Here is a 21,531-nt window from a genome sequence, read left to right on the forward strand (position 1 = left end):
GTGCGGTTTATAGGTTTATTGCTCAATCATATTCAGGTATGAGGTTGAATTTGAGCTGGGTCTTCCTTGATGGGTGGGATTCAAAAGGGCAGTGAAGGCATGGGCGAGGGTACCAGAGGCCCCAAGATGTAGAGGCAGGGATTTTCCTGGCACCAGGGCTGATACTTGAGGCAGGATGCACTGGCACAGCCAAACAGCCCTCTAAAATTTTGAGAGCTTTTGTGCTACTGGCAAATGGCCAACAGTCAAGCACCATGAGTGTCCCCTCAGCTGCCCCACTGCTCCAGTTCCCCATCCTGCTGAGGACACTACGATCCCATTACCAAAAGGTTAATACCTGAGGTCTTGATCCCAAAGGGGCCCATCCCATAGCACCTTAGCTGAGCATCACTAAATGTCAGGTGCTGTGTGAAGCACAGGTATTTGCAGGTATTTCTTCCTAAAACCTTCACACGGACCTCTTTACAGTAAGCAACTGAGTCTTGGAACAGTAGAGTGGTTTGGCCAAGGTTATTGTGCCTGTGGCTGGAAATGACAAGACTTAGACATTGAAGACAGGCCCAATCCAACAGGCCCAAGTCCACACTCATTTCATAAAATCCCAGCTGCCTCTGAGCAGCGCTGGACCACAGACAGAGAAGCCTCGGAGGCAGCAGGAGGAATTTGGCCACTATAAGGAAGATGGTTTTAAGATCAAGAACAGTTAGGCAGTGGAACAAATTATTGTGGGAGCTTACGCAGCCACCTTTTCTCCAGGGTTATACACAAGAGGGATGAGAATAGGCCTGGAGGCAGAGGAAAGGATGAGATGACCTAATAAGGCTCTTCCTAATCCCTGGACTCTTCATGCCCACGTGAACGGTTTCCTGCCTATCAATTTCGTAAGCCCCAATTTCACTTCTGGAACATTTAGGAGACTTATCTATGTCTGAAACCAAAATAATTTTGTTTCTTTTTTCCCTCTTTTCCCCAACTCCAACTCTTCACTTTAGATTATCTCTGGCAGGTTTGACAAACAGAACTTTCCAGCCCGAGCCGCTGTCAGTTCAAAAGTTTAGTTCTGGCATGTGAAGGCCAAACTCTGCTCAAGGCTGATCTCTTTCTTAAAAAGATTCTTAAATCCTGTTAGGAGTCTCTGACAGAGGAGAAGCTGGTGTATGAAAGAAAAAAATGGCACAGGGCACTGTGGCCCACTTTGTGAGGACTGTGCAATTTATGTTAGGTATGTTGTTCCTCCAGCTTTCTCTCCTAGAAAATAGGGTGACTGGTCCCAGTGCCCCCATCAAGGCCCAGCAGCAGAACCAGCATCGGCACTCATTAAAGGAACTATACAGTTGGTGGGAGAGCAGCCTGCTTGTGCTGTAGGCTGGTTTCCATGGCAATGGATGCTCCTTCCTCCCTGTCTCTTGGCTCCAGGGAAAGACAAGGACACCCAAGAGAAGACAGTGGCAACTTGGGGAGGAGAAGTAGCGCCAGGCCCCCATTCCCCGCAGCTGGACCCCACATGTTGGCAGGGACAGCTCTCACTGATCTTGGGGACGTCATGTCCCAGCTCTGGACCTCAGCCTGCTCCTCTGTAAGCCAAGAGGGCTGGACCAGAGATGATCCAGCAAAACCTTTCCAGCTTTAGTGTACCAGAATCCAATAGCTTATCTATCCAGGCCAGTCACTGGAAATGGCCGTGCCTTGGTGTAAAAGACAGAACTGAGCATGACACTCTGTGGGATGAGAATCTAAAAGCCTTGCTCAGAGGCCCAAGTCTTATTCATTCCCCCAGTCACTCTGCCTCCCTGACAACCATCTAAGAGAGATCATCTCGGTAGGCCCACTTCGTATGTCCCTGGGGGTGCCTGGGTCTCCTGGGGCTCACTCAGGCCATGCTACGACAGGTGGACCAAATGTCAAATGTCATCCGCCAGCCACAGGCATCCCACCTCTATGACATCATCAGGTTCAACCCTCCAATTCGAGTGTGCACAGCTGCCTGGGGGATGGCCCCAGTTAGAAGGAACTCAGGATGAAAAGAAGTCCTTGGATTCAGTGTGGAGAGTACTGAGCTGAGCTGCTCGTAGACAGTGTGAGGGAAACTCCCCAGGCAAGGGGTAAACCACCAGCAGAAGCAGGGAGCTGGGAGTGTTTGTAATCCTGGCTGATTGGCTTAAAGTGGAATGAGAGCACAACAGGTGATGAGGGTGGAAGGAAAAAGCAGAAACATGAATGAAAGATGTTAGGAGGTTTAATGACACGGTGGTGTTTCCAGGGCTGGACTGAGGGGAGAAAAATGAGTCCTTGGGGTGGAGGTAGAAGCCATGTGCCCAGTGCCAGCTTTCTGCAGGGTGGCAGAGCTGGAGGGAGAGGGGAATACCCCTTTCTAGGGACCAGGGTATCACTCAGCCATCCCCTCATGCCTGCTGGTGGGGGCGGGGGGGGGGGTACTTGTTCCTGCTTCTTATATGAAGGAGGAGCAACTCAGAGCCATGGAGTGGCTGAACCTATGTCAGACAGCTGCTCCTTTCCAGGAGTATATCATCTTACAGGGCAATAAAATCATCATTAAAAAATAAGCACATGATGCTAAACTAACAGGTGGCCACCCTCACAACCACCCTTAGAAGTCCAGAGCTCAGGAAGGATTAACACTGATGGGGACATCTGAGGGTGGGATTCTCATCAGGGGGAGCCCTAAGGAATATCCAATGCCCCCCACCCTCCTGGGCCAGTTCACCTCAAAGCATCTGGGAAATGGCAAAACAGGGCATTTCCAGGACTCCAGTCAGGAGTCCTTCCTCAAACCCTAGTAGAAAGATGGTCTAGATGTAAGAAATCTGATGAGCTCCTGACACGGCACCATCTGATTTCCTCAGTCCTTGCAAGTTGCTCCACAGGATCAGTGGTCTACGTGGGAAGCTCGTCAATACACAAGTAATTAGGGCTCTGAGACCTTTGAGAGGGCCCAGGAGGGTACAGGGCCTCCACAGCCAGCATTTGTTTTCTAACCTATGTTCATCTTGACTTTAGTTTTTATTAACAGCAGCATGTTAAACTCTCTGCTATTGGGCCAAGACCCTAGGGTCAAACAGTTCACCCAGAAACACTGAGGAGCACGTGCTGGAGATAAAGTTCGAGAGCCCTTCCTCCAAAGGGGAACCCAGGGAAAGCAGCTGCAGGGACCCTCACGACGCCAGGAAACCGACTCAGCCTCCCTATAACTATGAAACAGGGCAGAGGCCACATTTACTTTACTTTGCTTGACCATGGCCTAGCATAGTACATGGTATGTGGCGAGTAATGAAGGAGCAAGGGAATCAATGATTAATCACAAATCATTTTTAATAAGTCAGCATCTTAGGGAGAGCAGCCGGGATGGCCGAGTAGAAAGGCCCCGAATTCATCTCCTCTCTCAAACACGTCAATATCCCAGCTATCTGCAGAACCACCACTGAAGAAAAAAAGACTGGAGTCTACAGATAGGGATAGAGTAGGCACAGGAGGTTGTGGAAGTCCCAATAGGGGATCATAGATAAAGAGGGAAATCTGGGAGATGCCAGGAGACCAGAAGTTTAGGAAAACCATCAGAACAAGGCAGACTTGCTTAACTAGTGGAGGTGCAAGAATTGCCTCAAGTCATTGGGTGGGGGATGGGATGAGGCCTGCATCTAGCTTCAGACCAAGGGCAAGAGTTTGAAGACCGCCCGTCAGCTGATTTGAAGACACATCTTACCAGGTATTAAGGAGGAGCTACTGCTCCCAGAAAGGAAGAGGCGGGCCTTTCCAACCCCAAGCCCCTTGAATGATAAAACTGTGGCCCACTGGATCCTCTGGCAGAGCTTCCTTACCTACCTGCTTGCATCTCTTACAAGCATCCTATCCTAATAAATCTGTTTCTTACCTATCACTTTGTCTCTCGCTCAATTCCTTCTGCATGGAGGCATAAAGAACCTGAACCTTAGTGCATCCAGACACAGGGTGAGTAATTCTAATTTAACACTGTGGGTTCAAGTCCCAGTCTGGGTTTTGGCTGGGTTCAAGTGCTGGCACATGGGTTCAAGTCCGAATCTGTGTTCTGGCTAGGTTCAGGCCGTTAGTGCTGTCAGTTTCACTACCAGAAAAGATCTTCTATAATGAAAAACATAACGAAGGAACCACAATGAGACAGGCAGGAGGTATGGACTCAGTATAATCAAATCCCACACCCCTGGGTGGGCAATCCACAAAGTAGAGAAGAAGTATAGTGCAGAGGTTCTCCCACAGGAGTGAGAGTCCTGAGCCCCACATCCAGCTCCCCAGCACTGAAAAGACAAGCCCACAGAGCATGTGGCTTTGGGGGCCAGTGGGGCTTTATTGCAGGAGATCCACAGGGCTAGGGGAAATAGAGACTCCACTTTAAAAGAGCACATACAGGTGTTCCTGTGCGGCTTAGTGGGTTAAGGATTTGGTATGATCCCTGCAGTGGCTGGGGTCACTATTGTGGCATAGGTTTGATCCTTAGCCTCAGGAACTTCCATATGCTACAGGGGTGGCCCCCAAAACAAGGGGCACACACAAAACCTCATGTGTACTGGGACCCAGTGCAAAAGCAGTGATTTGACAAAAGCCTGGGCCAGACCTACCTACTGGTCTTGGAGAATCTCCTAGAGAGATGAGGATGTCTACAGCTTACCCTGGTGCATAGACACCGGCGGCAGCCACATTCGGGAGCTCCTACCACCAAAACTGGTGCTGGTGGTGCCATTAGCTCATGAGCACCAAGACCTGGCCCTGTCCAATAGCCTTCAGGTGCCAGTGCTGGGACTCCTCAGGCCAAATGACTAACTGGATGAGGACACAGTCTCACCTGCCAGCAGATGGGCTGCCTAAAGACTAAAGGGCCCACACCCACTCCTGGACACAGCCTGATACTTAGCCCACCCACCAGAGGGCCAAGACCCAGCTCTACTCACCAGTGGACCAGTATGGGCCCCTCCTGCCAGGAAGCCTGCACAAGCCTCTAGACCAGCCTCACCATGGGGTAGACTCCAGAAGCAAGAAAACTACAATCCCACAACACAGGCCAGACTCTTGCCTGGGACCAGCTGGGCCCTAGCCCTATCCACCAGCAAGCCAATGCAACCTTCCAGAAACCCTAGACCCCAAACTACATCAGGAACTCCACCCCCCAGTAACAATCTAAAACAAGCTCTAGGATCCCTGGGCCCTGCAGCCAGACTCTTGCACTAACAATGTGATATGGCTTCACTTGCCAATGGAGAGGCAACAGTCCCTGAATCTTGAGGACCCTGACTCTACCCACCCATGAGCCAACACTAGCCTCAAGGCCCCCTAGGATCCAGCAACCAGCCAGCTCAGGACCAGGTCCCACTAAACAGCAGCTAGCAGCATCTGCGTAAGACAGCCTGGCCACCAACCAGACTAGGCAAAATAGACAAGGTCACAACCAGAAATAAGAAACTTTCAGAAGGAAAAAGCTCTCTAGTAAAGGCAAACACACAGAAAAGGTAGGAAATCATCCACACACAAAACTAGCAAGGAGGTTAACAACTTTATCTGGGAGCCTGCTGCACAGAGAATTTTACACACAATACAGTGGTAATTTACATTGGATTTACAGAATTGGGTGTTGAAAGGGAATTTAAATGTAACCTAATCTGGTGGTTTTTAAAACTGTAACCCATTGGTGGATCATGAAATTGATCTACCTAGTGCGTCCTGACACACGTTTTATAAACAAAATGAAATGGCACAGACAGTATAGAAATAAATTTCAGTAGAATACAGAACAGAGTAGAATAGATCAGAATGCATCACATGTAGTAAGAGGAAGTGTACAGGGTATATCTTGTGTTAACAAGTCCAAAAGCCACTAATGAATCCAACATCCATCCAGTGATTTCACTACCTGAGAGACCACATCTGGGACAAGTAATTTTCTAGCCTTTCTGGGCTCCTCATATTATAGTAAAGGAATTTCATCCAGAAGCCACCTGTTCCACTTACAGACAGTCTGGCAGTGGGAATTACAGCATGGTTCAGAACACACCACATCACAGAGACACACCCATGCCCATCCACACACCAACCAAAACAGCATCATGACATGATACTTACTCTGGGTAATACATTGAGAGGAACTCTAATATTTTATTCTTTTTCATTTTTTAATGATGGTAGTGATGACCATTAAATAGATTTTATAAGCTACTAATGCACCATGGACTCAACAGTGTCTAATACTCTGAAACTGGCAGGATGGGGCTGGGGGAAGAATTTCACATCAACTGCATTTCTCTTCATTATGTTCAGCTGTGTCCCTCTGTGTGTGTATAAAAGAAGATTACTGCCTGGTGAGCTGGAGCCTGGCTTCTCTGAGGGCTCACAAAGCATAGGTCACAGTCTCCCGACTGTTTCTTACTGCCCCTGTGGGCAAGCTCATTGAGAAAAGACTGTGTGAGTCTTATACACTGCATGCCAATAGCTACTACAAACACATAATTATTCTTGGTTCTCTTGCTGATAACAACATAGTAGCCATCATATGTTTCCTCTTAAGATTTGAGGGTAAAAGATTTTTAAAGATACAAAGTTTGAAACAAAGTCTGAATGGTGATTTTTTTTTTCCCCAACCCAACTTGGAAGAATTTGTCTTTGGAGAACTGATCTAATCAAATAAAGTAGAATCAATTTACTGGAGACATAATCCAACTTGCATAATTGTCCTGGCTGGTTTATACCACAGCTGTTCACAAGGACATGGTTCATTAAATAATGAAGTCTTCATCAGACTCTCCTTCACTGGGTTGCAATGTTTTTACCCCACACCACCAAAACACTCCTGTCTTCATTAGTACTCAGTGTCACCAATCACCGATGGGGTAGTCAGGGAATTTATTTTTATGACACTCTATTAACTAGACATCATCAACTGCATCAACTAAAAGCCATTGTACTGTCCCCAGGGGAGAATCCCATTACTAGATAATCATGCTAGACCACGGGCTCCCTGTGGGCAGGGACCACATCCTTTCATCTTTCTATTCCCAGTCCTAAGCAAAGTGCCTGGCATTTGGTGGGTACAAGATAAGCCTCTGCTGAATCAAGAAGAAAACATCTCCAGTATGTGATTCCTAATGGCTTCACAAGAGCGATGCTTAGAAGTCTGGCAGCACCCTGGTTGCAATGAACATTTGGTCTCCAATCATGTCTCTCCTTTCTGGTTTGTTAATTTTCCACTTGACTAGACCAAATTGTCCAAGTTTGCGTGAAAGCAGGGGGTACTCCCAGAATCCCCTCTGGCCAACAGAAGGTTCAGCAAAGTCAATTTTGCTGTCTTCAAGCTTAGAGGCACACTTAACCCCTCTGGTGGCAGAGAAATTTTGCCAATCCCAGGATTCCGGAACAATCGCACTGTTAGGAGCCAGAAGCTGGGCGGCTGAGAAATAGCAATGACCTTGTAAATTTCTTCCAGTGTGAGAAGTCAGCTATTTGGTTTACAGAGCATGGGAGGGAGACTCACTCTAAAACTGGAAGATTTATGGCTTAAACAGTTTAGATCAACTCAAACATATTCAAACACAGAGGGCTAGCCCCCCTCTGCGAGTTTCTGATTCAGGAATGTGCACCTCTAATAAGTTCCCAGGTTGAAGCCACTCCTCCAGGCAGCCTACTTCAAGAGAGAAGCACTGGTTTAGACTGCTGATTACAAACATACACTCTGGAGCCTGCTGGCTAGATTGGAGCCCTGCTTCTACCACTTTCTAGCCTGTGGCTTTAGGCAATTCATTTAAATTCTCCCAGCCCCATGATATCAAGTATCAAAAGAAGGCAACCAAGAGCATCTTTCTCCCAAGGCTGCTGTAAAGGTCAATGAACATTCCTTGCTTAACAGGTGCCTGGCACGTAGAAAGGACTCAATTAAAGTTAACCACATAACAAAGAAAGGTAGGAATAGGGTCTGGTGGAAAGACTGTTTGATAGGGAAACCAGACCCCCATTCTAGTTCTAGCCTTACCACCAATGACTTACTGTGTGATCTGGGGCACGAAGCCCTCTCTGGGCTTCATGCTCTCATCAGCAAAATGAGTGCATAGGACATTTTATAACAGACTGAGGATGCCTTTGAGACTTCCCAAGCACTTTGCTCCCTCCATTCAGCACCATACATCAGTTCAGCTTCCCCCAAACACTCCCTCTCACCTCAGGCTTCCCACTGCCAGGTCTCCAGCGAGACACCTCAAGACTGCCTTGGAATCACGACCTGATTCCTCTGCCCTAGAGAGTCCTCCTTCCACTTAGCTATACCCCATCTGACTCGACTAACACAGGCTAACCGGCCCACTTCCTCAGCAGCTCCACCTGGTCTCCTTCTTGCTGCAGCCTTACTCCACTCCTCCAAGAGGTTTTTTCTCCCTCTCATCTGCAGGCAGCTCCATGCATTGATATTCTCCTGTGGTTGCATTCTAGACTGGGAAATAAGCAGATTCACGGAAGTGTTCAGAGGGGATAAGCATGGCTTCATCGGGAGCGCTGTGTTCAGATGGGTGTTGGAGGGTGAGGCACGCACTCTCGAGAGTGATGCAGCTCTGAAATTTATTTTCACAGCCCAGGTTGGGGGAGGGAACCCCTGGAGGCGCTCTGAAGTCCAAGTTTCCCTCCTCCTCTACATTTTCATTAGCCCCATAGCAGCCTGCTGCACTAGCTTTCTGCCAACGACTGATGACAGGGAAAGGGCTCTTGTTGGCACCAGGCCACTGTGCATTTCCCTTTTATCAGATGCTGACAAAATTTCCCCACCAAGGAAGATAAATTCGAGGTGATATTAATAAACCTCCAAATGCAGAGATCAGATCTGGTTGGCACTGCTGATAATCCCATCAGCAGCAAGCCATTTCCAGCCTAGGGAGCCCCAAAGTTAACGCTTCTGTGCAAGGCAACCTGAAGGCTGGAGTCTCCCTGCCTGGCTCCTTGCAGAATCTGGAGCCCAACTGGGCCTCCAACCGGGGAGGGAGTTTACTCCCCCAGGGTTCCTGGGTGAGGCAAGGGCTGAGGGAGGAGGAGCACTGACCAAAAACAGCCCTGAGTGATTGTTACCCGGCATTGTTTTGCACCCAGAAAGTGCTGAGTGTTTTATAACCATCTTCCTATTTAATTATCATAAGCTCAGTGAGGGAGGAGCTATTTTTAGGTGAGGGCACTCTGGCTTGGAGAGGTCTTCCTTAGCAGTATCAACGTCATTGTACTGGCTGACACTTACTAAGTGCTTTCTGGGTGGCTGGGCTTAGGATTTGGTCTGAATTTTCACAACAAGCCAATCAGCTCAGCACTATTACTCTCCCCATTTTGGAGCAAGAACTTGACAGAGCGAGAGCTTAAATGCATGGCTTGAGGTCACACAGTGAAGATGCTTACTTAGTGGGTATCAGGTCAAAGCCAACACTGCCATGTGCTGCCCTCATCACAGAGGTGCTGCAGGGGATACCACCAGAGGGGATGCTTTGGCCTCTGTCACATGACCCTCTGTTCCAAGTTGTACCAAATGATTCACCTGTGCTTCCGCCTTCCTGTAAGGAAGGCGCGTGTGGTCACAGGCCACTCCTACCTGGGGATGCAGCCCCATCTGCTATTGCAGGGCCTGGCACCTAGTAGGCACTCTTTAAATGTTTGATAGATAAGTAAAAAAATGGGCAGTCCTTACTCACATCTTACAAGACCTTGCAAATGTGCCTCCCTCTATTCTCCTTTGGGAGGGGTGAAATTAGGCTCCGAAAGAAGTAAACTGCAAAGTTCACTAAGCGTGGAGCAAGGACCTGAAGGTATTAAAAGAAAAAGAACCCAGCAAATCCTGCAGAGGGAGAGCTGGGCACCCAAGTGGCCACTGGCACAGCAAACACTTCTTTTCACAGCTCGGATGCATCAAAGTCCTTAAGTCCTTTACCAATGTTAATGTAGTTAATCTTCACAGCAACCCATTTTGCAGATAGAAAAAGTGAGGCACAGCAAGGCTGAAGGACTTGCTCATGGGTCCATGAGGTATGAGTGGTAGAGCTGGGATTCGAACTCAAGCCATCTAGTACCAGCACCCACACTCTGGATCTTCCCCTTACCACCCTTGGGTGTTGGCTGTGTGCAAAAGGCTCTCGTGGCCAGAGAGAGCTCCTTGGGAGTCCATGCCACCAGGCCTCAGGCTCAGGCTGAGAAGAGAAAGCTCTGCAAAGGCAGCAGCTGGAGGTTAAATTCTGAGTAATTAACATGTTTATCCATCATAGCAGAATTGTTCCCAAGAGAATTCAAGTGTCATTTCACTGTGCCTTTACTTCAGGAACACTTTCACTGCATCTTGCCAGCAAATACTGAGTGAAGGAGGGGCTGCCAGCTCCTTGACCCAAAAAGGAGGAAACAGAGCAGGCAGAGCCTTACTACTCAGACTGTGTTCAAGGAAACTGAGCTGGGGGGATGGGGGCAATTTGGGTCTGCTTTGGGGACCCCAAGACTTGGAGCCGACAGCCTGCAGCGCCTGACTTAAAAACCAGAGGGACAGGTGGGAAGGCATGGTTATGAAAGACAGAGACTCTGGATCTGGGCCAGGTTTGGGCCTGGCTGCACCTCTTACCATGTGTCACCTTGGCATGTCACTACTTCTACTGCATGTATCTAACATGGGGATAATAATATGAGTCATCAGCCGAATTCCTCCTCAAAGCAGCCCTGAAGTCCAAGAGCTGGTCCAAGTGATTTATTTGGAAGATGATCCAGGGAAACAGCATGAGGTGTAGGAAGTGAGACAGGCAAGGGAGGGTACCAGTGATGGGTGCATTGATGAGTTGGTTATTCCCACAGTGGGCGACTGGGGCTCGGTTCCTCCAGGGGCATCCCACTGAGGGTGAAAGTTGGGTTATCTATTCCACTAACCCACCCATCACTGGTAGAGGGTCACCGCTAGGGGGTTAACCCTCTGGCACCTCGGGCCTGCCTCCCTGCCACAGGTGGGGGATGGAGGGAGCCACCTGTGTGGGCGAGGTTCACCTTCAGGATCCACCCTCCACAGACCTGTGGGACTGGCCCTGGGCATGTGGGTAGGGCACTAGGAACAGGTGCTTTGAAGCAGGTAAAGTACTGGGAATAGTGCTTGGTATGGAGGGAATGCTCCATCCTGTGCTCTTTGCTGTCATGATGACAATGATGGTAACTGCTGGTACTACTGGCCTCAGGGGGATAAGAAAGAAAACAACCCATCCAAGGACAGTGAAGACAACAGCAGAAGGGATGTTCCCCTCCTCTCCCACTCGTCCAGCCCCACCTCCCACCCATCACTTGCCATGAATAGAGGGGCGGAGGGCAGACCTGCCTCCCCTCTGTGCCCTGGGGGAGGCTCAGAGGAAAGACCAACAGCCAAAGGTCAGTGATAGAATGACATTCAGAAGACAGGGAAGTTGGAGGAACACAAGGATTTCTAGGCTTGAGCCCCATGTGAGAGTTTGGAGACCTGGAAGACAGAGGTTCATTCCCAAATAAAACAACCTGAAGCCCAGTGACACTGAGGAAATGATATTCATTGTTTCACTGAACAGTGTTTACCATATCATCTGCCTTTTGGGCACTGTGCTAGGCACTCAGGGGGCAGAGGTGAATCAGATACTGGCCAGAGCAGGGAGGGTGTGAAAAGGGAGGAGCACGGAGGGGAACAGGGATAGATGAAGGACACTAAATGTCCCCTGGGAGGAGTTCCCATCATGGTTCAGCTGAAATGAATCTGACTAGCATCCATGAGGAAGCAGGTTCGATCCGCAGCCTTGCTCAGTGGGTTAAGGATCCGGCATTACCGTGAGCTGTGGTATAGGTCACAGATGTGGCCTAGATCTGGCGTGGCTGTGGCTGTGGTGTAAGCCGGCAGCTGCAGCTCCGATTCAACCCCTAGCTTGGGAACCTCCATTTGCTAAAAAGACAAAAAAAAAAAAAAAAAAAAAATCCCCTTGGGGAAGGGCATCTGAGCAGGCTTTTGTCTACCCTAATCTTTCAGTGCTATTCAGGGCTCTTCTGTAAGTGGCCAGCCTCACCTTCCAATATGGATCCTCCAACCCCAATTTTATTCATGTCTTAGGTTAATAAACCTGTATGGAATGGTTTTCCGTGACTGAGAGTGCTGCAGAAGCTTCAGAAGGCATTAACTCACACCAGCCTTTGGAGGTTTTACAAAGGAAAAGGGGCTCAGAGAGGTTAGATAACTTGCCCACAGACACAAAGCCAGGAAGGGGTAGCCAGGAGTCTGCAGTCATGATCCCTCCCCCTGCACCCCTCACCTTCACCCCCACCCCCGCCCCCAGCAGAGTCCACCCTGCCTCTCTGTTCTGCCAGAGCCTGAAGCCTGCTTCTGACAGCCCACCAGCGCAGTCCCTGGGGCCCCAACTAGGCCACCTCGTTGTGTTTTACATGCCCCCTGCCAGTGTTTGGTCTCCCACTAGTTTTTAATCTCCCTCAAGAGCGAGACCACACTGTCAATTTCTATGGATTCTGAGATCATAAATACTTCAAAGTAATCATAATAACTCCATTCATCTGCATGAATGCAAGCTCCATGAGAGCAGAAGCCATTGTTTGTCTATTTGTTCTCTGCTCTATTCCCAGGGTCTGGGAGAATGCTTGGTACAAAACAGATACTCTAAAAATATCACTGATGACTGAATGAGCAAACAAATTTACTTCCACTCCACATGTGCTGGGCACTGTATGAGGAGTTCTGTCTATACTCTCATATGCTATCATTGTGGATGATATAGAGGGAATGAATGAAGTCATTAATAAATGAGCAAAGGAGTAAATGAATGAATGAGTAGGCAAGTGAAGGAAGGAATTTCAAGGATGGCCTCCTGCCTATTACCCTCAACACCAAGGTGTCCCACTCTGCTGCCTCCCATCCCCCACCCACATCCTGGTCCAAGGCCCCCACACTGCCATCCACCTCGCAGCATATCCACGGAACACTCTGCACAGCCAAACGTCCATCAGCACAGGCAAGAACAGTGGAGGAAGCTTTCTGTATCCCACTTCAAGAGCAGTGGGAGGCTTCATTCCTTTACCGGGCTTAGAAGTCAAGGCTGGATGTAGAGTGGGGGGAGCTGCTTTTGAGTGAACAGCTTCTCTGGTCCACTCACATCCTTTGCTGGCTGCCAGCCCACAGCCAGTCTGCAGAGCACAGGGAAAGGGGCGGAAATGCACTCACTCATTTACTCAGTTACCCACAAAAAAGCCTCAAGCAACTGAGCACCTACAGAGTCCAGAGTGGTTCTGTGCTCTGCAGGGGACATGCATATAAATAAGAAATGGTCCCTGACCTTGAGGAATTTATGCTCTAAGAGGGAAAATAACAGGTACATTAACTCAGATCTCATCTATCTCTGGTTTATCCAGTTCCGCAGGCCCATGGGAGAGTCTCTGAATAACTTCCATATTGGATGTAACACCTGTTTGAGAGCTTCCATCCTGCTCTGCCCTTCAACCCAAGTTCCCAGACACAGGCAATAGGGAACAGCACAGACTGCCCAAGATTTCACAGGTAAGGTGGAGAAGGGATTTAAATCAAGCACCTCAAGACTAGTGGGTCTAACAAGAGATTCTGAGGTCACCCAGTTCCTTCTAGGCCATGGTTCAACCAAGGATTCCTTTCCTGACCCTTCTCTGCACAGCCCCTAAGGTAGAAACAGGCCCTGACAAGCCCAACTCCCTCATTCCCCCTTTAAAAGCCCCTTGATGCTCAACCTCTCACTAGAGCAGACTTCACCCCATAGATATTATTAGGGATGTTAACAACTACTGCAATTCTTTCCTCTAGTATTCTTCTTCTTCTTCTTCTTTTAACCTTCTAGTCTCTCCTTTGAAGTCAAATGTAGCCGTGTGGTTCCCCCTGACCAATGAATCATAAGCAAAGTGATGTGGGCCATTTCTAGGTGCAAACTTTCCATCCAGTGATGCACCACTGTCTCAGGCCAGGATGATGAGGGAAGCAAATGTCAATATGTAGCTTCATTCACTGAGCTTGGTTCACTGAATGATTTTAATGAAGAGATGCCCCTCTCTCTTCCCCTGTGCCCTCTGTGACTGAGCAGGAAATAAACCTTTCTTGTGTTATGTCACCGTAGGGATTGCTGGTTACTGTAGCATAGCATGGCCTAACCTGACGGATACAGCCTCTTTGATGCAGACCAATTCAGCTCTGCCCTGATCTATAGGCCAACGGTCATACTAAACTAATTCTGGCACTCACTAAACAAAAAATGACCCTCTAGGTAACAGAATCCACAGTCTACAAAAGGCAGGTGATGGCACCTTTTGAGCATTCTCATTGAGGTTTCACCCCTCATTGTCAAGAGATTCATCAATGTATTTTTTTCCAAACAAAATGGCAGAGAATCCCAAAGGAATTTCAAAGAAGGAGCTTCGAACTGGCGCAAAAGAAATATGGTCTAGGAAGTGCCATGGGAAACTGGGCATCAATACAATGGGTACACAAAATAGAGACTCTACTCTTAAAGGGCACACACAAAATATCATGCATACCAGAAACCAGGGCAAAAGCAATGATTTGCTGGGAGCCTGGGCCAGACTTACCTGTTAGTCTAGAATAGTCTCCTGGAGAGGTGGGCCCAGGGGGCAGCTTCAGCTCAGCCTGGGGACATAGAGAGTGGTGGCAGCCACATCTGGGAGCTTGTTTTACCACAATATGAAAGCCAGTGCTGGCTGCGCTATTAGATCATTAGTGCCAAGACCCAGCCCTGCCCAATAGCCTACAGGTGCCAGTACTGGTATACCTCAGGCCAAACAACCAACTGGGAGGGGAAACAGTCCCACCATCACCAGATAGGCTCCCTAAAGACTAAAGAACCCACACCTGCCTCTGGACACACTGCTGGATATGGCCCAGCCCACCAAAGGGCCAAGACCTAGCTCTGCTCACCAGTGGGTAGGCATAAGACTCTAGACCAGCTTCAAAAAGGAACAGACTCCAGAAGTAAGAACTATGATCTCACAGCCTGTAGACTGAGTCTGCCAACACAAGACAGACTCTATCCTAGGACCAGCTGTGCTCTGGACTTACCCCCTAACAGGCCAATGTAATCTTCAGGACACCTTGGGTCCAAGATGCAACTGTGATAGAAACCAACCCCCCACTCCCAGCAGTGATTTGACACCAGCTCTGGAATCCTTAGGCCCTACAGTCAGACTCCAGGAACTAATTCTGCCTTCCAGGAGTCAGGCACCAACTCCAGGATCTGGCTTCACCTGCCAGTGGGCTGGCAACAGCCCCAGAGTCTCTGGGATGCTGACTCTACCCACCAGTGAGCCAGCACTAGCCCCATGACACCTTAGAGTTCTGCAACCAGCCACTTCATGACAAGACCCCACTAAATAGCAGCCAGCACCACACAATGCAGGGCCTGGCAACCAACCAGACTAAGAGCCAAACAAACCTATAAGACCACCCTCATAGTCAGCTCACTACAACAAAAGACCCCCATTCAGCCCTCTTAAGGGGAATCCCTAGAGCATACAGCTTGGGTGATAAGAGGGAAGTGAACTACCGAGACACACAGGATGCCACCTACACAGGGTCACTTCTCCAAGGTTAAGAGACACACCTAAACTACCACAAACATAAAAATACAAGTAACCACTTAGACAAAATGAGGCAGCAGAGGAATATGTTCCAGATAAAGAACAAGATAAAACCTCAGAAGAACAACTAAGTCAAGTGGAGATAGGCAATCTACCCAAGAAAGAATCCAGAGTAATGGTCATTAAGACGATAAAAGAACTTGGGAGGAAAATGGATACACAGAGAGAAAAGTAAAAAGTTTTCCAAAAAGAGTTAGAAAATATAAAGAACAACCAAACAGAGATAAAGAATACAATAACGGAATGAAAAGCCTTCTGGAAACAATTGACAGTAGACTAACTGATAGAAAAGATTGGATCAGTGAGCTGAAAGACAGAGTAGTGGAAATCACTGCTGCTGAACAAAAAAGAAAAAGAAATGAAATGAGGACAGTTTGGAGTTCCCATTGTGGTTCAGTAGGTTAAAGAACCAATGTCATCTCCATGAGGATGCGGGTTTGATCCCTAGCTTTGCTCAGTGGATTAAGGATCTGGCATTGCCTTAAGGTCACAGATGCAGCTAGGATCCAGTATTGCCCCGTCTGTGAGGTAAAGTAAACCACAGCTACAGATTTGATTCAATCCCCGGACCAGGAACTTCCATTTGCTGCATAACAGGTACAGCTGTAAAAAGAAAAAAACAAAGAAAGAAAAGAAAGGAGGACAGTTTAAGAGACCTCTGGGATAACATCAAGAGCACTAATAGTCACCTTATAAGGGTCACAGAAGGAGAAGAGATTGAGAAAAAGCCTGATAAAATATTTGAAGAGAAAAACAGATCTGACTGTGCCATTCTCTCAGGGATATTTTCTAAAGAAGTTTCAAATTTATGCTGCTAATGACTTATTTTGCACTCTCTAGGAAGGCAGTGATATCCAATCAAACCACTTCTGGGAATGATACATCTTTCATGTAAATAAATGCATTAATCAATGAAAATTTTTGCTATGTGATCACCATGAACAGAAGACCATCGTGATATCATGATGCACAAAAGACCTCTTCTTAAGTCCCTCACCCTGTATGTCATTCTATCATATATGCTAGGTAAGTCTCTTGTACACAACTTCAAGAATGAGTACCACATGAGTATCCACTCTTGAACATGTGACTTTTATCTTGTCAGAAGAGAATTAGATAACTCTGCTACATGGTAAAATTCCTCTAATTAGGAAAACTCTTCTCCCACAGATAGAAAAGCAGCTCAAAGAAACCCAAGTTGTGAGCATATTGTCAGTGAAAACACACACAAGCCATGGCTTGGTATTCTTCAATTAATTCTCAGCTAGCTTTGACCCAAGTCATCCAGCAGACAGAATAAGAAGATATTTACAAGCTGTGTGCATTAAAATTAATATTTTTTAATATTATGAGTGCATAATTAATACTTCCAAAGAAAATATCTACACCAGATCAGGTAATGTTTTTGTTTTTTGCCCCTGTTCATACACCTCTATTTTTAATTCTTTTCTGGGAGGAAGATAAAACTCCTAAGTTTGCTTTTTCCTTCTGTGGCTCAGAATAACCATGTTCTTTCTGCTTCAGTAAATCATTACTGCAGCTTGAAAGGGTTCCTAGAAAGTTCTGATTCCATTCAGTTTTTAGGAGGAGAAGCAACCTACAAATGCCAAGAACTACAGGCTTCATCCACAAGGAAGTCGGCTTCGGGACAGTATCAAGTCCATTAACCAGGATATGTAAGGTTATGCTGCGGTAACAAAGAAACTCTAAACTTCCAAAGACTTAACTCTTCATCATTTCTTTCTCACTCATACAAAGTCACTTTGGGTGGGGTAGCTCTTCAAGGTAGTTTCTTTTAAAAAGACAACCCAGGGATTCAGGCTGATTTTATCATGTGATGCTACCATCTCAACACATAGCTTCTGTGATTGCCACGGCAGGGCAAGAGAGAGAACAGGGAAGCAGGCAGGGGATTTTCACTGACTCAGGCTGGAATAGGCAATGTCTGGAGAGAATATCCTATGAGCTTCTGACTGGCCCTTGGGTAAATATTCAGATGCTAGCCACGATCCAGTTTGGGCAAGACAAGAAGCAAAGAAGCAAGGTCTCCTCCAGGGATTTGGGGTCAGGGTGAGCACTGAAGCAAAAGGAGTGTTCTTTCTGCCTAACACCCAGGACTCTACCATGGACCACTGAAGGCTACTGCAATGGATGGGCAGAGAGTGTGTCACCCACAAATCACTGCTCGCTCTCCAGATTTACCCATGCTCCCTGCAGCAGTAAGATGGCAGCTTCAGAATCAGGTACACATGACATCCTTCCCAGCTCTGGGCCTCCCAGCTGAGAAAATTCTCAAACTCTTCCAGTTTCTGCATCTATTAAATGGGATGACTAGACTCACCCCTATTGGGTCCTGGTGACAAATAAAGCAATGCAATTAAAGAACCCAGTACTGGGTCTGGCATATAATTAGTATCCAAGAGCCTAAGACTTAGTTTCCACAAGCTAGAATGGCACCCACTCTGCCCATCTCACCAAACCACTGGGAGATGATAAAAGGGCAAAAGCACTGTAAATACTAAAATCCTTGTTTGGCTACATAAGTGACTTTTGTTATGTTCTAAGCCTTCCTGAATGCACATAGCAAAAATTCAACCAATGCACCATCCTGCCCAGAAATGAGTTTTATTAGTAGCTGGAAAGCCAGGTCAAGGTGGAAGCATTTCAAAGCATCCAAGTTGCCAGGGCTGGAACTACAACTTTAGGATTATCAAAGAAGGAACTGGGGAGAACCAGAATTTTGAAAAAATCACTAGAGCTCTAGGGACTGTGTCTGTATGTTTGAAAGAGAGACAGAGAGAGAAACAATAACTATGAACTGACCAGAAGCCTTCTCTTCATCATCATGCTCATTTAACCTGTCAAGACCTCAGGTCAGACCACTGAGGAGAAAGGCAATAAGAAAACATAAGGTAACTCAGGATGCAAACACCTCATTGTCGCAGCATAATAAATGGATCCACTCTTTTGCTAAATGTCAGGTTAATATTTCTCTTGGCACCAGCTGTTTCCCTCCCCACCTTCCCTACACAGTGAGCCTGGCCTCCCGGAAGCCCGCCCTTTGGCAGCCGCCCAGCCTCAGCACTGGGACTTGAGGAGGGCAGGAGTGGCTGGCACAGTAAACACACATGTCCCAGCTCAGCCACAGATGGGAAGGAAGATTTTTGTGCAGAGTGATATCTCCTGTTGGCCTCGAGCTCTGGCTATGGGGCACTCCAGGCTTTGGGCTGCAGCTCTGGCAGCTGACCATGCCAAGGAGTGGCACTCACAGAAGTTTTCCCTGCCCTGCTCACAGGCAGGGAATAATGGATAGACAAGGAGAGAAGGTGACCTTCAAGGCCAATTAGCACTTGAGACCTTGTGCTTGCCTTTACTGCCCCAAAGGTCTCCAGACAATCCTCCACAGGATCAGCAGAATCTCCCCAGATGGATGACCTGCCCAGGTCACTCTCTCTCTCAGAATCCTTCTCTGGCTCCCTCTGGCTTTCAAAATAAAACCCAAATCCTTGGCAAGCCATTGAGGATTGAAGTTGACCCCATTCCTCAGAACTTACATGGTCCCTTCACTTGGCCCCTTGCCTAGCCCTTATCATCAGGATGATGGCTATTTCAGGGTCTTCTCCCCCATTCTTTAGTGCAGGGTCTTTATCTCTCACCTCTGTCTGCCCAGTGCTACCTTGCACTTGCCTGGGGCCTGGAACGAGGGATGTGTTCAGTAGCAACTGGAAAGCCATTCATTCATTCATCACTCCAGACCACACTACACAAAGTTCCCTTGTTTACCCTCCACCTTCTTCACTCCAAAATCCATTCAGGTACTTCTCATTCTCTAGAGTCTCCTGTTCACCTTCTTCATTTTCACCACCTTAATCAATCTTTGCAGCTTAAGGTCCCCTGCAAGTCTCACCTTCTCTGTGAAGCCTCTTCACTGCTCTGTGTTTTTCTAAGTATCCATTGTACCTGATTAACCACATCCCCCATGTGGAGCTTCATAATGGAAGGTTTTTAAATAGTTACTTAACGCCTCTGAAACTAATCTGTAAGCATGGTTAATAATAGGTTTGCCGTAAGTTTTAAATTAAGACACAGTATAAATAAAGCGTGTAGCACAGTGCCTGGCACATAATAAATGCTCAAAATAGGTTTCCTTGGTGGTGGCGATGATGATGGTGATATCTCTTATTTATATCTCAAACTTCAGATTGTCAATCCCTTCTTTGACAGAAGAACCACTGCTTTCATTGTCTTCACAAACTTCAAAGCATAGAGCCCAATGCTATACCCTTGGTAGAAGCTTTATTTATAATATGAATACTATTGATAATATTTTCTTATTGACATTACTCATGTTGGCAGGCTTGACAGCAGAGAGTCATAGAGAGAGCACTGCACTATAGGTAAATCACTGAATTGTCATCCTTTTTTCCCCACTCTGGGAATAAGCATCCTCTCAAGTATAAAAATGAGTTTTCTAGAAAAATCTGAGGTTCCCTCTAGGGATTATATTACAAGTTGGTGGTTATTCATGAGACTAGTTGACACAAAAGTGGGCTGGCCCTCCATCCATAAGGGCCATCCCCACCCAGTATGGCTTGACACAAAGGCAAACATACCAGCGGAGAAAAGGCAAAAACTGGGATTTATGTCAGCCAACCAACAGAACACTGGTCCTCGCAAATGTTCTCTGTTTTAAAGGTTACTCCAGGCAGCATCAGGGTTGATGTGCCCTCTCCCAGCAGTGGGTTAGCAACAGATGTTACAGCAAAATGATCCAAACTGGAGGTGCTTGTTAGCCCTTCTGGGTGACACACCCATGTTTGCTTCTGGGCCCATGCCTTATGACTCCTAAGACAACTTCACCTGCCACCCTGGCTTCTAGAGTATCACTCCCCTCCCATCTTGACAAGCTTGGACCATAAGCATAACAAGGGACAGAATGCCAAATTCTATACAATACAACCACATATCCTACATTTCCTTTCAGAAGAGGTTACTGCTACCCTCCACTATGAGTTCCTCATGGCAGTAAATAGAAGATGACCTCAAGTTTCAGAGTGCCGGTTCCACTCCACTGCTTACACCCTAACTGGTTTATCTTGAGCAATTTATTTAGTCTGTGTCTCATTTTCCTCATCTATAAAAGTGCAATAGATATCCACAGTGCCTAGGACAGTTGTGGGGATTAAATAAAATAAAATATGCAAAGTACTCAAAACATAGCCTGGTTTACAATAAGTACTCAATAAATGTGTATTGCCATTGCCATGATATCATTTAATGATACTGAAGAATGGGTAAATGCGTACTTCTTTCTTTGATTTTAGAAGCAATCATACTGAAGGACAAGCCACAATACAAGCCAAAGAATCAAGCATATCAAGTCCCAATAAGGCCAGATAAAGAAGAAAAGGGTCCATTACCCATTCTGCAAATTATTCTTGGAAAATGTATAAAGTATTATACACTCTGATGTTAGCATGTGCATACTCAGATAATGCTAGGGTGACTTCCCACAAGGCTTAGAAAAAATGTCCCATGGAAGAGAACCTGAGCCAAGGATATGGGTATAACTTAACCAAAACCAACACCCAGGCTCCTGTCCATGGTCCTGAAAAAGATTAGCACACAAAGGCTGGTAGCAAATCATGACTTCTGAGAGATTGCCAAGGAGGAAAGAGGGAGATTCATTAGAATCATGTTCAAATAAATGCAACTGTTGAGAATAAATGTGTTTTGGCTTTGTAATTGGGCTTCCCTACCTATTGTGCTCCTGATTCTAAATGTATCATCAAAAAGAACCTCATAATGCATAGCAGAGCTAACATAAATTACTTGGGGAATCATTGGCTCCCCTCTGTTGGCCTGGATAAT

The 21,531-nt window shown here is 47.0% G+C and overlaps 1 protein-coding gene across 49 annotated transcripts in view; it reads right to left on the reverse strand.

Annotated features, from left to right (window-relative positions):
- KCNMA1 (potassium calcium-activated channel subfamily M alpha 1) overlaps positions 1-21,531 on the reverse strand; it is a 760,956-nt gene that overhangs the window by 437,891 nt on the left and 301,534 nt on the right.

Source organism: Sus scrofa, chromosome 14 (assembly GCF_000003025.6).
Source record: "Sus scrofa isolate TJ Tabasco breed Duroc chromosome 14, Sscrofa11.1, whole genome shotgun sequence".
NCBI lineage: Eukaryota > Metazoa > Chordata > Mammalia > Artiodactyla > Suidae > Sus > Sus scrofa.